This window comes from Peromyscus leucopus, chromosome 3 (genome assembly GCF_004664715.2).
Source record: "Peromyscus leucopus breed LL Stock chromosome 3, UCI_PerLeu_2.1, whole genome shotgun sequence".
NCBI lineage: Eukaryota > Metazoa > Chordata > Mammalia > Rodentia > Cricetidae > Peromyscus > Peromyscus leucopus.
In genome coordinates, this window is record NC_051065.1 from 125,913,918 (window position 1) to 125,931,372 (window position 17,455).

The window sequence follows — 17,455 nt, forward strand, 5'->3', positions numbered from 1 at the left end:
GGATTTTTCAGAACCTCTCAACATAGTAACTGACTCTCAGTATGCTGAAAGAGTGGTGTTACATATTGAGACTGCAGAATTTATCCCTGATGCTTCAGAATTAACTTCACTATTTATTCAATTACAAGATACAATCAGGAAAAGGGATCATCCTTTATATATAACTCACATTCGATCCCATACTGGTCTGCCAGGCCCTCTGCACAAGGCAATGATGAGATTGATAAATTATTGATAGGAAATGTGCTGGAGGCCTCAGAATTTCATAAAAAACATCACGTCAATAGTAAAGGTTTAAAAAAGGATTTTTCCATAACCTGGCAACAAGCCAAAGAAATAGTAAAGAAATGTCCTACTTGTTCCGTCTACAATCAAACGCCATTACCAGCAGGATGTAACCCAAAGGGTACTCAGAGAAATGAAATCTGGCAGATGGACGTGTTTCACTTTGCAGAATTTGGAAAATTGAAATATGTACACCACACTATCGATACTTATTCAGGATTTCAATGGGCAACTGCTTTTGAGTTCTGAAAAGGCTGATTCTGCAATCACTCATTTGCTAGAAGTTATGGCCATCATGGGTATACCTGCACAAATCAAAACTGACAATGCTCCATCATATGTCTCTGTTAAAATGAAACAGTTTTTTGCTTATTACAATATAAAGCATATTACAGGCATACCACATAATCCTACAGGTCAAGCAGTTATAGAAAGATCAAACAGAACTCTAAAGGATATGCTAAATAAACAGAAATGGGTAACAAAAACCCCCAGAAATAGACTACATAATGCTCTTCTAACTTTGAATTTTCTGAATGCCAATGAGAAAGGAACAACAGCTGCAGAGAGACATTGGATAATAGAAAAAACTACAGAATTAAATCAGCCTATATACTTTAAGGATGTGCTGACCTCAGAATGGAAACCAGGGTATGTATTACATTGGGGACGTGGTTTTGCTTTTGTTTCCACAGGAGAAGATAAGCTGTGGGTACCATCAAAATTGATAAAGGTTCGATTTGAACAAGAGAGACCTCTTAATTGAGGAGGTGATAGTTCATCAACCAGCATGAACATCCAATTTAAACTAACTTGTATCAATAAAACATGCCTTTTCATTTAATCAGATAATAACTTGTGAAAAAGGAACATCCCCAAAATTAGTCTTGGGGAAAGGTTTTTGTTTTTGTCTTTTAGGAAAATGAAGGTTAAGGAATCTGAAGAACACTGGACAAATGAGACAACTGAAGAAAAGTGACAAATCATCTATCCCAAGAAACAGAATGAAACGGTGTATGGGTATATATTATCTAAAAAATTTTATGTCTTCCTAAATGTTTGTTTCTGCTTTTCTCTAAAGATTTAACACTATTGGTCTTCTAACAGTCCCAGTTCAATTAAAATTTAAAGCTGACTTTGGAGTTGGAGAATGGCTCTCTCCTTCTTTAAACTCAAGCATGTTGTTAAAAGGAAAATGCAAACTCCCTGTATCATGCCAGAATAAGAGCCATCTTCTGCTATGGTACAGAACAAAAGCAAAATTAATTAAGGGACTATTCTATTACTAATCTCAACTCTTTGATTCTATTCTGATTCTTTAAACTTTCCTCAAAGTATAAATTTTATATCAAAATTTACAAGATTAATATATATATATACATTTTAAACTTGTTAAGATATGAATGGTCACATAGAGTACTAACTAATTCTAGAAAAAAGGCTAGCTGCATATATATGTTTTTGTGTTCGAGTCTCTTATCAGTTTCTGCAGGAAATCATGGCCAGGCCTAACATCAACTGAAGTCTACAGAAAGAAGATGGGGCCCCACAACAACAACAATTCCACGTGGACAATAATAATATCATTAAGCTGACAAACATCATCCACAGATCAGCTTTGAACTACAAGGTGCTCAGAGCAAATTTGAGATGACTAGCTGAGATGATCCAGTCTCAAAGACTACTTGAATAAGGACTTGAGATAAACCCTGAACTTTGGCATTATACACAGACTGGATAATGAAGGATATAGTTACCTCTCCTAGAATTTGACAATTAACCTAAAATCTTTCTTTCAGGATAAAGAAAACTTCGCCCATACCCAGCAGGAAGCAATTTTAAGAATACGACGCCCACATTCCCAAAGAGGTGGTGTGGGGCGGGTGGTTTTTTGGTCTTTTTAATGGGTTTTGGGTCTGGGATAATTTTCAGTATTTAGGGGGGTTGGTTACAAGTTATTGTCAAGGGTTAGGAAAAAGGCTAAGCAAAGGAGATTAGATTTAAGGTTCTTGTTTAAAAAAAAAAGAAAAAAAAAAAAAAAAAAGAAAGAAAGAAAAGAAAAAGACAATTACTAATTTTAAATACTTTACATTGGATTGGATTGTTTTATATTGTATACAAATTTGAAATTGATATTGTTAGAAAATGCTATATGTATATTTCTAATTGTATTTATTCCATCCATTTAACAATGTAATGCAAATTTCTGATCCTTGAATGTTATTATTATCAACTATTAGGATATAAAGAAATGAAAGCTAGTAGTTAGACATTATCATAGAACTTGTAGTCATATTAGATATGTTTTAAAAATTGAGCAGAGATGTTTTAGACAGGTCATCTTCAAACCCTTCAGAGATCTACAGAATATGGCATTTAAAATGTTTTAATAACTTAGAAAATTTTTCTTTTTTGAGACATGTCGGCTCCTGGCAGTACCAATCTACTTTAGAGAAAATATGGGCATTGAAGAAACTGCATATGGAGTCAACTTTCATTCTGGCAAAAGTTAGCCACTGGACAACAAAGTATCCTCGAATCAACAGGACAAAATGGACAGACAGATCACGAAACAAGGGACTACTGATTCTTGCCAAAACAAGTGTGGTTATGGCTTTATCAAAAGGCATCTTCTGAGGCCAGGACAATATGGCCCCATCCCTGAAGTGGCCTTCGCATCCGGAAAAGGTACAGTGCCCTTTTCTTCGAAGGCAGCTTAATAGGCAGAGGGCCAATGGATTCTGTTGTACAATGGAACAGCAGCTGAAAGCTCATGCCTCTCAAAAGTAGACTGGCATTTAATAGAGGGATGTGGAGAAGAAGGGGATGCTGAGATGAAGCCATATATACACAGCCAAGAAGAATGGACAGCTGAATTTAAAAACTGTCAACAATTTCCAGAATTTAAAATCCTGAATCATGACAGGACACTAGTGGAATTCAGGTGTTTCTGGTACGTGGACTGCTCTCACCCAATGTGAGGTTGAACTGTTGACCTTGTGTACATCCTACTTCCAAATGAGTCTGTCAGATACACTGAGCCTATAGGCTGAAGATGATGCCCCAACACTGCGGAGAAACCTCAGGTGACTGCCCAGGCAGCTGGCTGTTTCTGTCAACTCACAAAAGTTTTTGGAAGTTGCTTGCATGCACTTCCTGTTTTTATTTTTGTTAGCTAATATTATTCCCTTCTTGGGTCTCTGAGGGAGTTGAAGATTAGTTAGTTATGGTTGAAGATTAGTTAGTTATAGTTGAAAATTAATTAGGATAGAAAGTGCATTAGATACATCTTGGATTTACCAAAATAGGATAGATAATGGAATTATTTTCTCTGATTTGTCAAATACCTGTTTAGGTATTTATTACTTGTATATATTGTATATAGTTATTGTACTTTTGTATATAGTTTTTCTTTTGTTAGTTATAACCTTTTGCTTTCTTTTTCTTTTTATTAAAATAGAAAAGGGGAAATGTGGTGGTAATCTAATTGTACTGAAATATTATTTTGATTGTATGTTAATAAATAAAGTTGTCTGGGGGTCAGAGCTATTAGAGCCATAGCAAGAGTGTGGCGGTGGTGGCACACGCCTTTAATCCCATAGATATCTGTGTGTTCAGGGTCAGAGCTATTAGAGCCATAGCAAGAGTGTGGCGGTGGTGGCACACGCCTTTAATCCCATAAGATCTCTGTGTGTTCAGGGATACAGTCAGCATTGGAGACATATACCTTTAAGACCTAGGGGGCTGTACATTCAGACAGTGACGAGGCAGTCATGTGTTTGGGTTTACAACCAATGAGAAGGCAGAACAACATACTTTAAAAAAACGAACTGACAGGAGGTAGGTCTCTTTTTCGCGAAGCTGGGACAGCAGAAGGAAGGGTGAGATTTAGCTCTGAGCTCTGACCTCTTGGCTTTCTCTTTTACATTGTTTCTGTGTTTCTTATTTAATAAGACGGTTGGTTACATCAACAGTGGTGGGTTTTGCTTGTTTTTTATATAGTGTTTCTGACAATCTGGTAAGTTGCTCTACAGACCAGGCTGGCTTCAAACACATAATGCTCCTGTCTCAGCCTCCCAAATGCAGGGATTCCAGATAGGTACCACCAGACCTGGCTATGAACTTGTCTTGTCATAGAAAGCTGGAAGTGTTCCCTATTGAAAACCTGCTACGTTTCAAAATGACAGCTATTTCCTGTCTGAGGTGTAGCACCAACTTAAGGGTCACAGTGGAGTAACAGGACATCCTTGGAGATTCAAGACTCACCAGCTCAGACTTAATGGTTCTCAGGATGCTCCCAGGGTCATCACTCATACAAAGATGAGTGGTTTTCCAAAATCATTAAGAGTTTTAGAAAAACAAAATGCATTTTAAAAATAAACAGAAGTCAACAGCCTGTGGTGTTCAAATTTTACTAGTTTATAGCATTTTAACTTTCTGTTGTCAAAGAAATATTATGTTTATTGAGAGGCTAAGACCTTAGTTTATTCTGGATGATTTAAGGAGGGAAAAAAATTACCTGTGGGGTATCGAGTAACCCATTGAAAGACCAGAATGGAAAAACATAATCAGAATTACAATACACAATAAGTGGGGCCAGAGCACCAAGGAGCCACGTCAGAGCTCACACTGTGCATTCTATCAGCACTGAGTCATGTGAAGAGGACAAAACACAGGGAGCAGGCCTGAGGGGCACAGCTTAGTCTCAGCAGCATTATAAACCCGCTGGGCATCACTGCAAAGCCATGCTGTTCACACTGGTCTCACTTTGGACAAAACATCACAGAGGTTCATCATAGACAGAACAACACCAAGCATTCTTCCCCTTGCCACACAGTAACTGCTGTTCCATCACTCAGTACACCTGCGTCCTTCTCTGTCTACCTTCCATAAAATGTCATTGAGCTATTAGTCACAGAATCACCTTGTCTTCTGGCAGTATTCTACCCAGAGTAAAGCCTCCCATCCCTGATTCCCTGCTGCAGGAGTATCCACTGCCCTTGCTGAGACTTCCTGTAATTTTTATTAACAGACTGAACATCTTCAAAAGTTGTCGCCACTGCTGCCCCAAAGCTGCTGTCATCACCATTGCCTTGGGAAGGAATCCTGGCCTTTCCCACTGGATATGCTTCCAGTTCCAATCACAGGTGAGCAGTTGGAAGGGGGGAAATGTAGAACTGGTGTTTGGATTTCTCTACCTCCCACCAAGACACAGTGAGATTGCTCAAGTGTAGGAATGAGGTGGAAAAGGAAAGGAAAAGGAGAGAAAAGAAGATGTGAAGAGGAAAAGAAAAAAGAGGAGAAAGTAGATGAAGCGAAGCAAAGGAAGTAGAAGATAATCAAGAGGAAGATGATGGGAGGAAGTAGAAGATAATCAAGAGGAAGATGATGGGAGGAAGTAGAAGATAATCAAGAGGAAGATGATGGGAGGAAGTAGAAGATAATCAAGAGGAAGATGATGGGAGGAAGTAGAAGATAATCAAGAGGAAGATGATGGGAGGAAGTAGAAGATAATCAAGAGGAAGATGGTGGGGAGGAAGGAGAAGATAATCAAGAGGAAGATGACGGGAGGAAGTAGAAGAGAAGAGGAGGAGGAGGACTAGGAGAACATGGAGGGGGATGAGGGAAGGAAAGGACAAGACTGACTTATATTTTCTGACACACACCCTTCCATTTGATCTCTAGAGAGTTGAGAAGAGAAGTAAAGCAAGATGGAACAGAATCTGTGCTGTCCTGTGTTCTCTAGGGTTCCTATAGCAGTAAGATTTGATCACATACATTTATCCTCACTGTAGTTAGACTTTCTTTTGGACCACCAGCTCCCAAATAATGAAATGGAGACTTTTTATTAATTATGAAACCTTGGCCTTAGCTTAGGCCAAGATCTCAAGTGCTGGGATTAAAGGCATGTGCTACCACTGCCTGAATCTGTTCCAAGTGTGGCCTTGAACTCACAGAGATCCAGATGGATCTCTGCCTCCCAAGTGATAGGATTAAGGGTGTGTACCATCACTGTCTGGCCTTTATGTCTAATCTAGTGGCTGGCTCTGTCCTCTGAACCCCAGATAAGTTTTATTGGGATGCACAATATATCTCCTAAAATAAATAAATAGACTAAAATAGATAATAAAGACTCAATAATGAGCTTTATCTCAAACTGTGGGGAATGATGAAAGGATCAATGTGGTAAGATGGGTTGAATCGTTCATTGTGATTTGGAGTCATTTTGTTGATTATAAAAAAAGGACAATGAAGATAATTTAAACATGCAGCCAAGGATGAGGGTGAACATGTAACCAAGCCCGAAGACCCTGATATCATTACTAGATGGGGGGAAAATGAACCAGGGAAGTTCACAACAAAAAAATCTTTGGGAATTAAGGTAATTTTAGGCATGTAACTTTTTCAGAAAAGCAGTTGTGCCGAACTCACTATTAGTTGGTTCAGGCATGTCCAACCTGTGACCCACAGGACACATGAGGCTGAGGAGAGCAGTGAATGCAGACCAACACAAAGTCATAACCTTATTAAACATTATGAGATTTGGAGTGGGTTTTTTTTGTAATGGACTATGTGGTTCTTGGGTGTGAACTTTGTAGGTACATCATGTCAACATGTTGAAAGGCTGGATACTCCTAGCCACCAGTAAGGTTTTGCTGAATGACGTGCTTCTAATATTGTCCAACTCTGCTTTAATTCTGGATTTTCAGAATGGTTTTATAATTGCAGCTTGGATTTATAAGTGAATATCGGCCAGAAGAATCAGGAATCCAAGGTTATTCTCATGTACACAATTCCAGACCATTCTGCACTAGTGAGATCCTGTTCAAAACATACAAAAACATGTGCATCAATCCTTGAATGAAACACACACACATACACACACACACACACACACACACACACACACACACACACAGAGAGAGAGAGAGAGAGAGAGAGAGAGAGAGAGAGAGAGAGAGAGAGAGAGAGAGAGTTTGGCACATGGGCTTCAAAGTTTTTTTACTTTTAATTCATTCTTCGAATGATTCATAGAGCTTCAATGAACACCTAACTAGTGCTAGACAATGTGTGAAAATCTGGAGACTCTATGGCTGTTTTTTTGGAGAATAAATTTCCATAAATCAAATTTATAACACATGAATAAATAAAGTGAAGTTTACCTGAATCATGGATGACCAGCCTATTTTACCTGATTCTGTGAAGTCCTTCCTGAAATAGGGCTTCTGTCTTCTGTCAGATCACCTAAGAATGAACTTCTTTAAAAGCAAAACCCAGAACACGCTCTTGTGATTAGCCTCTTAATTTGGGATCTGACTTTAAGATAGAACAATAAAAGGTGGAAATAAAATAGATCGGAGAAGGAAATAAATTTGGTCACCACTAGTAGAAAAAATAATTGTCTTGTAAAAGCTCTAAAGACACTTTAAAAGGCACATCTGCACGGCTTACCGGGGAAATGATAGGAAATCATTTCCCTAACAGCTCACATTCCAACTTGGGCAACATTAGCTCTGGAGAAGTAGCTCCCTGAGCTTCCAGAATCTGCCTGCATGAGAGTCAAAGCCAGGGCCAGGAGTGTTCCTGCCATCCCATCAAGGGAGCCTGAGCAGTCAATATTACCCAACAAAGATCAAGTACATACCACCTCAAAACATATCTGGTGAAGTGTTAAAAGCCCCAAGGTACTGGTTGTGACAAAGACTCTTGTGGCCTTCAATGTTTGAAATAAGATGATTCCAGGAAGATTTGGGAAAATAGTACACATCATAAATGTCTCTATGCACCAGGCGGTGGTGGTACACGCCTTTAATCCCAGCACTCGGGAGGCAGAGCCAGGTGGATCCCTGTGAGTTCAAGGCCAGCCTAGTCTACAGAGCGAGATCCAGGACAGGCACCAAAAATTACACAGAGAAATCCTGTCTTGAGAAACAATAAACAAATAGATAAATAAACAAACAAACAAACAAACAAATGTCTCTATGCAATTTTGTGGCGATGGCTATTATTAAGGCATGGTAATGATCTTAGTTCCTAGAACCAGAACATCTGGCATGATCAGCTGCCATCTCTCCTACCACCACTTCCAGCAACTCTTACCATCACCCTCGCCAGTTCATCCCAACAACTTCTATCACTGCCTTCATCACCATCACCACCACCATTACAACCAACTCTACCATCACAACCACCACCACCATCACAACCACCACCACCCTCAAAACTGCCACCATCATCTCCACCACCATCATCTCCACCACCGTCATCACCACCACCGTCATCTCCACCACCGTCATCACCACCACCACCATCTCCACCACCATCATCACCACCACCATTATCACCATCACCACCACCATTACAACCAACTCTACCATCACAACCACCACCACCCTCAAAACTGCCACCATCATCTCCACCACCATCTCCACCACCATCATCTCCATCACCATTATCATCATCACCACCACTTCTACCACCACTCCTTCTGCTACCTCCACCATCACCATCGTCTCCTCTGCACCACACTATATTTTCTACCACAACCACCACCAACTTCACCACCTCCCACCACTGTTGTATCCATCACCATCACCACCACTACTTCTACCAGCACTTGTCCACTGTCATAACTACTTCCCCTTCTTCACCACCACCTTGACTACCTCCACTGCTGCTCTTCAATAATATAATTTCTATTGCATGATTCATAGTTTGGTGGTAACAAACTAGCAACTGCTTATTGAGGTTCCAATGAACTGGCAAGTATTAAAAATGATCCTTTTGGTTTTATGATCTTACTAGATAGGGTCTTCAGAGCCAGGTCTGCAGTTTACTGTCTCTATCACACTGCAGTGATTGACAGAGCTGTCAACAGTGACAGCTAAGACAGTCTGCTTGATCATGAGGCAGAGTGCCCCTCCTTGAAGAGCCAGACCACATGGGACTGAGAAGCCAGCACTCCCAGCCTGGTGCTTCTTTTGTCCAATCACTCTGGCTTTGCTCTGGTGTGGCATGATTAGCAGATGCCTCTTCTCTCTTCTCTGCTCAAGCTAAATGCCAACTTCCTGCCATGGCTATGTAGAACTATTGGTTGCTTTAATGTGTATATTTCTGCTTAGCTGATTAATAGTTATTTTCTGCTGCACAGATCATGACAGGGAAGTTGACTCCAATTGGCTCCACCTCTACAGCTGAGGAGTTCCTAATTCCATGTGCTACTTTGTAAATGGTGGTTTTCTCCAGCCTGCCAATTCCTGAATAACCACTCAGAGGCTTATATTAATTATAAATATTCAGCCAGTAGCTCAGGCTTATTACTAACTAGCCCTTACATTTAAATTAACCCATAATTCTTATCTATGTTTAGCCACATGGCTTGGTACCTTTTCTCAGTATGACATCCTCATCTTGCTTTCTTTGCATCTGACTGGTGACTCTCTCTGACTCCACCCTTTCTATTTCCAGCATTCTTAGTTTGGTTGCCCCACCTATACTTCCTACCTGGCTGCTGGCCAATCAATAGTTTATCAAATCAATTGAGTGACAAATCTTTACAGTGTACAAGGAGATTATTTCACAGAACTGCTTTACATAAAGGCTCCTTCTGAGCAGGGATTAGTGAATCATGATGAGATCTTCTTGGCCAGCATAATGGTCAATTTATATTAACTAGACAACAATATGATTCATACTGTGCACATGGACTTGCAGGTAAAAACTGAAAGCCTAGCATGTACATTGCACAGGAAAGAAGAGCCAGGGCTCCTGTTTGACATGGGGCCAGTGGCAGCTGGCTCACATGGAGCTGCTGAATTTTTAACAGTGGAGCTTCCATGGTGGAAGCCCACTCTCCAGCATTATTGAGATTTCAAGCTGCTAGGCTATCACAGAGCAGAAGTTCCAAGCTTACTTTGAGTTTCATATTGCAACATGGTGTGTTTTTGAAATGTTTATATTGATTTTTTTAATGAGAATTTCCTCCATCTTGTTTTAAGTGTAGATCATGCCCTATATTTTGGAGTCTTACACATCTAACTGTAATACTAAGTGTTGACTGAACAGGTACTACACTTGCCATGTCAACATGTACATTGCACCCATTTCCCTTTTCCTCCATATATTTTGTTGTTTTGTTATTTTCTCCTGTTGATGCATCCACAAGACAAGAAACACCCAGGACCACAGTCATCACAAGCTAAGGACTTTCCAAGAATACACAGTGGTAGGCAAATTGATCTCTCAGTGGGTCTTTGAAGACCTAAAGAGCTTCAGATTCTCATTGAGACAACATAGACATGGGTTTTTCTCACTTGTCATCTGCAGCACAGCTTTGCTTTGGGTCCTATGATTACCACCAACCCCAGGCTATGGGTTGCATTGTATTCCAAGAGGTTTACCTAAGTCCTGGTTCCCAGAACCTCAGAATGTGATCTTATTCAGAACTATGCTAATTTAAATGGTGTTAGTTAAGATGAGGTTATACAGAAGGAGCATTGGCCAGAACTCAACAGTACTACCTCCAGGAGGAAACACAGAGTCACCAGAAGCATTTTATGAAGATGGGGAAGGAATGGGAGTGGTAGTATACCCCAGGACACCAGGAAAGTGCTCGTGAAGACAGAGGGCTAAGTAGGAGTGATGGTGTGTCTACAAATTGGGGAGCCCTATGGCCAGTGGTCCTTATCGGCAGCTAAGAGAGCATAGGGCAGAATCTCCATGAGAGATTCCAGAAGAATGTAATTTGGCCAATGTCTGCCTCTGCCTTCTGGCCTCCAGCATTGGAAGAGAACTATTGTTTTCTGCTCAAGCCACATGTTTCATGTTGGATTTTATGTGAGCACTGGGAAACTAATACACCCTGTTTTGTGCCTTCTCTTAGGCTCTTTTTCTCCCTTTTTTGTGTCCAATTTTGATGTGTTAGTTTATATTTTATTATTATCTCTTAAAAGCCTGTTTGTTTTCTAATGAGACACAGAAAGGGGGCAGACTCAGAGGGGAGGGAAGGTGAGGAGGAACTGGAAGGAGTAGAGGGAGAGGAAAATGTAATCAGGATATAACATTATGTGAGAAAAAAAACTATTATCAATAAAAGGGAAAACAGAACATAAACGGGTGCAGCTGGGAGATGGTTCAGCAGTTAAGAGGCCTTGCTGCTCCCCAGAGGACCAACTGAGTTGTGTTCCTGGAACCCATGTTAGGCAGCTCATCATTGCTTGTAACCCTAGCTCCAGGAGGATCTAATGCTTTCTTCTGGTTTCTGCAGGCACTGCACATAGGATAATATACACTCACACAGAACACACACACATAAATAAAAATAAACATTTAGAAATAATATAAATTGGCTTTTCTCAATAATGTGAGTGTTTGGAACCTGTATGCTGTCCTGTTCCCTTCTGTATTCTACCAGTTGTAGATACCAGAAGATTTTAGGTTTGTACAGTTTGGATACGTGCAGTTTATTGTGGTAGAGGACATTTGGATAGAGAAAATATGTATAGAACCATAAAGGACCATTTGGAATAAGTCTAATATAATATGTGATATTAGTTTTGTGGTCTAAGCTTGTTTTATTTTCCCAACTCAGAAGCTGCATCTGGTGAGGACTTCCATCCTGTCCTCCAGACCTTATCCAAGTTTCTATCTTTATAATAAGCTAAGTTGCCTTACTCATCCTTATATGGCCCAGCAACCCCATCACAGTGGATTCTCACCACTCTGTGGCATGCTCTCTCTCCTCAGGAATAACAGCATGGATAGAAGTCTATAACCTGGGGCTTGCCTTTCTGGACTGTTCACAACATATCTTCTTTTTGCTTTGTCAGCCCTGGGTATTGTGATCTCTTGCACCTGCCGGTCAGTCTCTTCATCCCTGCAATCCACCTCTAGTTCTTTGATCCCTCCCTCATGCTGAATCAAGTATGCTTATATATACATATATGTGCATTTATGTTTTATCTCTGTGTGGAATATAGAGACGTGTGTTTTTTTTTCTTTTTGACTCAGTTAAATTAAACCCTTCCCTACACATGCACTGTGGTCTGAATGCAAAATTTTCCCCATAGCTGCATGTGTTTGGACACTTGGTCCTCAGCTGGTAACTGGGACAGTTGTAGACTCTCTAGAAGGTGGAGCCCTGCTAGAGGAAATAGGTCAACAATGGTGGGTCTTGAGGGTTGATAATGTAACACTACTTTCTGCCTACTCTTACTTCCAGAGTGTAGACACAGTTCGACACCTGTTTGGGCTCCTGCTACCATGTTTCCCTGATGTGGTGGGCTGCAGACCTTCACCCTGCACCAAAGTAAATCCCCTTCCCATGAGTTTCTCTGTCACGTATTTGATCACAAAAGGAAAATTAGCCCACCCTGTATTCTTTTTCCTTGGGGTATTTTGTGTCTACCATCAGTACCATACCTGTCCTGGTTTACTACACTCTGATACCTTCCAATTCCTCTTTATTTAACAAGTGGGAAAGGAGAGAATGCTTCTTCTCATATATAGGGCTGGGCAGGGTCATCATTTAATTTAATATTTTCATAAAGAAAGTTTCCCATGACAAGTCTGTTTGTGCTATTTATACTCCTGTGGGTACCATGGAACCTGAGACAAAATCTAGCATTTTTGTGAAATCGGTGTAAATCTCTATCAGTCTCCCAGCAGAAGAAATCGAATTAAGATAGAGTGAGATAACATGAGCAGATGCTATACATTTCTGGTATAAAAAGTGTGGTTTTTAAAATGATAAAATTAGCATGCAAGGAAAATGCTTGCATTGTCTGACATGTTTCCATAGAAGCCATCTAGGGTAAGCAACTGGCTCTCTACTCAGCAGAACCTTTGTTAGGAATGAGCACACACAGATTTTGGAACTGTCTAGAGATTGTCTTATAGAAGTGCGGCTCCTGCCTCTCTGATTAGCACAGCTTTAGCTTTCTTCTTCCCAAACCCTGCACGTCCTGGGATAACACTGCATAGGAGTAGGTGCCTAGGTTTGGTGTGTAGGGTCTAACCTTTAGGGCAGTATGTGGGAGAGGAAGGAGGGTCTGTTCCTCCTGCCTTGCGTCCCCGCAGAGAACGAGGATTCTAGTGAATGCTTCCCCACAGCTGTGCACTGGCTGATTCTTTGTGCTTCCTGGGCTTACTTCTTACTTCCACAATCCTGCTCACTCTGAGCCCAGGAACCAGCTGAATGGCAAGGGAAGTGCTCCTTCTCAGGGGCCTTTGCTGCTGTATGCCCTGACCTCCTTGGTAGTCTCACCACACATTGGTAAAGCAGTCTGAAGAGGTACAGGTCAATGTCCACACAAGCATGACTCTTCACCTGGCTAAGGTAGCTGTGGAATGAACTGGGTTCTCAGCTGCTAGGTAAACGCAGGCTGTTCAAAACTAACTCCCATATGAAGGAGGCTCTTGTTGGGAATGAAGACTATAACTGAGATTTTATGTTATAAACATATAATACAGTTACTATGTTAAGCAAGCGTTGCTCAGGAAAAGATCCAAACTCATTAGGGAGGCCATGAAAGGTCCTGCAGATTTTGCAACTTGGACCTGGCTTCTGTGGCCGCTCCTACACTATCCTCCAGAGAAACTAAATCAATGGCTTTTGGCCAAAAGTGTAGCTTTAGCCCTTCCTTTCCCCTTCAATACCCTTCTCAAGGCATGCTTCCCCTTTCAGCTAGCAGAGCTCATGTCTTTTCACCTTTGGAATCCTTCTATTCTATAATGTCCTCCTGGAGCCCCCAAAACATGACTATGATCCTTTGGATTAATGCCTAACCAGGCACTTGCTACTTAGTCTTTCTGTTAATTTGTCTATTCTGCCCATTGGTCCTGTAGATGGTGCTGTTCCCAGCACTCTGAACAGTATCCAACCAGTGTAGGTATTGATTAGTATACTGCAAATGGAGAAGTCTGCCCTCTTCCCCTCAGAGAGTTTACTCAAGCTACATCATCCTATAATGAACATCATTGCAAATGGGGGTGTCTGTGACTCACCATGTTTAAGGCCAAATGACTTCAAAGGGAAAGAGTAAGAAGAAGAGCAGATTAAAGAGCAAAACAAGAGCCAAGATGCTGGGTTCCAAGTATACGCCTGTGCCCCTGGCCACTCTCCCCAGTACCCTTGACCCAGCTGAGTACGATGAGTCTCTGGAAGCCAGAAAGGAGCAGGCTGAGAGCTTGAGCATAAGGGCCCAGCTTAAACCAGAGTATCTGCTTCAGTACAATGATCCCAAACACTTAGCGCACACTGAAGATCCTGCCTTGATTCTTTGAACCTATGCAAGATCAGCAAATATTTATCCCAATTTCAGAGCCACTCCCAAGAACTCACTTATAGGAGCTGTGGTGGCATTTGGGCCCCTCATCCTCTGGCATTATGTTTTCAAAACAGACAGGGACAAAAAGGACAGACTTACCCAGGAAGGATAATTGGACCAAACATTTAACCTCTCCTATTAAGTTTGGCAAGGATGACTCTATTCTTGCATAAATAAATCTTCTATTAATCACTGAAAAAAAAAGCAAAACTTAATCTCAAATGGGTTTTCATTATTATTTAAGTGGGAATCTCATACGATAACATTTCTTGCCCTCACAGAATCTTGATGAGGGTACAGGAGATGACTCACAGTAAAGACTACAGTAGAATTCTTGGTAGTAAATAAACATTACATGTCGGTTTAAGGAAAAACAGTAAAGTGGAGGCTTAGGGGTCACTTATCACAGCCTCATCCTGCCCGTGAAGAAAAGGCTTCAGCTGAGGTTACATATCCAGTCTCTGGCAGAGCACCCATGAGCTCAAATAGCCCTCTCCTGGTCTGTACAGTCCTCACATTCTTCCAGTGGAGGTGATCCCTGCCTCTGGCACACATGGAGCCCATTGTTCTCCATTTGGAGAAATTAAATTCATCTTGTATTTGTAATGATTGATTGGATGTGCATGACTCACAAGAGATGTATTTCCCTTTCTTGGGAAATTTAAGCACAACAGTCGAATGCTGTTTTCCTCTTTGCTTTTGTCTCCAGACTCCACTCCCTGTGCATCAATTATCTGAAAGCCAGACCTCTCTGCCCTCCCTCTTCCTCTCCTTGGCTCTTTCAACTCTTCTTGTCCTTTGAAGAAATCCTAATTTCTTTCATGTTCTAAGGGTTCTTGTATGAAAATCTGCAATCTTCTAGTGGCCTTTGTCTGCACCCAATCTGACTAACCCTCTGTTTTGGCCTCTTGGGATGTGATGTCATTTCATGCAAGAGTCTTCCAGTCCTTCACCCCAGGAAAGGGAGAGTCAAAGCCACCCCCTGGCGATGCTACCCAAATACAAAATCCCTTGACCCAGAAGTTTGACTCATGCAGGTGGATAAGGGACATTCACAACGTGCATGGGTGCTCACTTTCCTATCATGCTATGGTCTGGCTCCCAAATGTAATAAGACACATACAACAGAAAGGCTGAGCCTGATGGTGTTAACTTAGAAAGAAAACCAAGAAATGCTGTAAAAAGGACAGAAACAATTTTGGTAAAGTATGTACAGGCTCCTCTCCCTTATGCCAAAATGTTTAAGAAAGAGAAGAACAATTGTTTGTGATGTGATTTTAAAAAGCTGGAAGACTACACAAAAAATAATAGATGTATCTGGAAAGAGGGAACAAAGGATGGTGGGAGGGTAGAAAGAAATGAAGCTTTCCAGTTAGTGCCATATATACATATATATATCTGCAATGTGCATTCCTTTTATAGTTTAAATTTACTTAACTAAAATTTTTTCTATTCTAGTATTAAACTGCAGATGATCAACTCAAGAGATTTGAGCAAAAATGTGCTTATTTTCTCATGTGTGTATAATATAGTTGAACGAATTAACACTTTTAAAGAAATGTCACTCAAGGATCAGAGGAGAAAGAAAAGCTGAAGGGAAAGTGATCAAAAAGACGATGACTGCAGTAACCTAAGCCTAAGGAAAGGAGTCTGGCCAGGGACTCTGATACTCCAGCCCCTGGCAACATGTATTTGGTTCCAATGGCAGGACCTCAAATGTGAGGGACTTGCATCAGACTATTTTTGGCTGGTTCCATAAAATATGGAGTAACCAGGAATGGAGAGCAAAGGCTTTGCACTTGGATGGGCAGTGACTTCAAACATGGTTGATGATGACAGCTAGACTGCCTCGTGCCTCTTCTCGCGTTTTTCCTTTCTAACGTGTGCTTGGGTGGAACCCAGAACCTCACGTGTGCAAGGCAAGCACTGTGTCACTGAGCTGCACCCTCAGCATTCCTTATTTCTTTCAGCAGATGCTTGCAGACTCTAAATGGTTTACAGTGTGTAATGTACATAGGCTTGGAAGAGAGAGGAAAAGGAATATATGTAGTTATATAAAGAAATAAATAGTTTAAAAAAATAAAGTCTTTAAAGAGACAGTAATATAAAAAATAAGCCACATAAAGATGAAAATCACACACAGAATTTGGATTATATTGTCTTTGGAATTTTTAACTGCAGAAAGACATTTGATTATAAAGACTGCTAGGTCAAACCAATATATGTATTTTAAAGGTATCTTGACTTCAAAATTTATGTCTAAGGATACATTGCTTTGGAAAAGAGGTCCTGCTTATGTTTCCACAGATGATGAGAAACCTGTGGATTGCTTTCAGGTTAATATGGTTTGATCAACCAAGAACCCCTGAAAGGTCTCCAGATGATCCAACATCCAGAACAGCTTCAAAGCAACTAGCTGAGATGATCCATCCTCACAGACTACAGTAAAGATTTAACTATAATTCTTAATTTTTTCAGGATCCCCATAAGATTACCAGCGCCCCCAATCAAGAGGAAGAAGTATGAGAAGCTATGCCCAAATTCCCAAAATATTGTTTATAAATGTTTATTTTTATTTAAAGGAAGTTGATTATAAATACAATCTCTTTCTAAAGAAGAAAGGGGGAATAGTATATATATATATATATATATATATATATATATATATGATAGGAAAAAAGGGTGGATTATTGAATCTACTTTTAAAGAGTAACAACTTGTTTAAAATGTTTTATGTTGCTATGAATTTTAGTTTATTGATACAAATTTAAAGTTAATTTTGTTATAATGTATGTATATTTTTACTCTTGTTTAAGGTATTACATTTATGCAGTTCATTTGAA

The 17,455-nt window shown here is 40.4% G+C and overlaps 1 pseudogene; it reads left to right on the plus strand.

Moving 5' to 3' along the window:
• Window positions 1–14,364: 14,364 nt before the first annotated feature.
• LOC114708395 lies at window positions 14,365–14,754 on the plus strand (annotated as a pseudogene).
• Window positions 14,755–17,455: the final 2,701 nt, after the last annotated feature.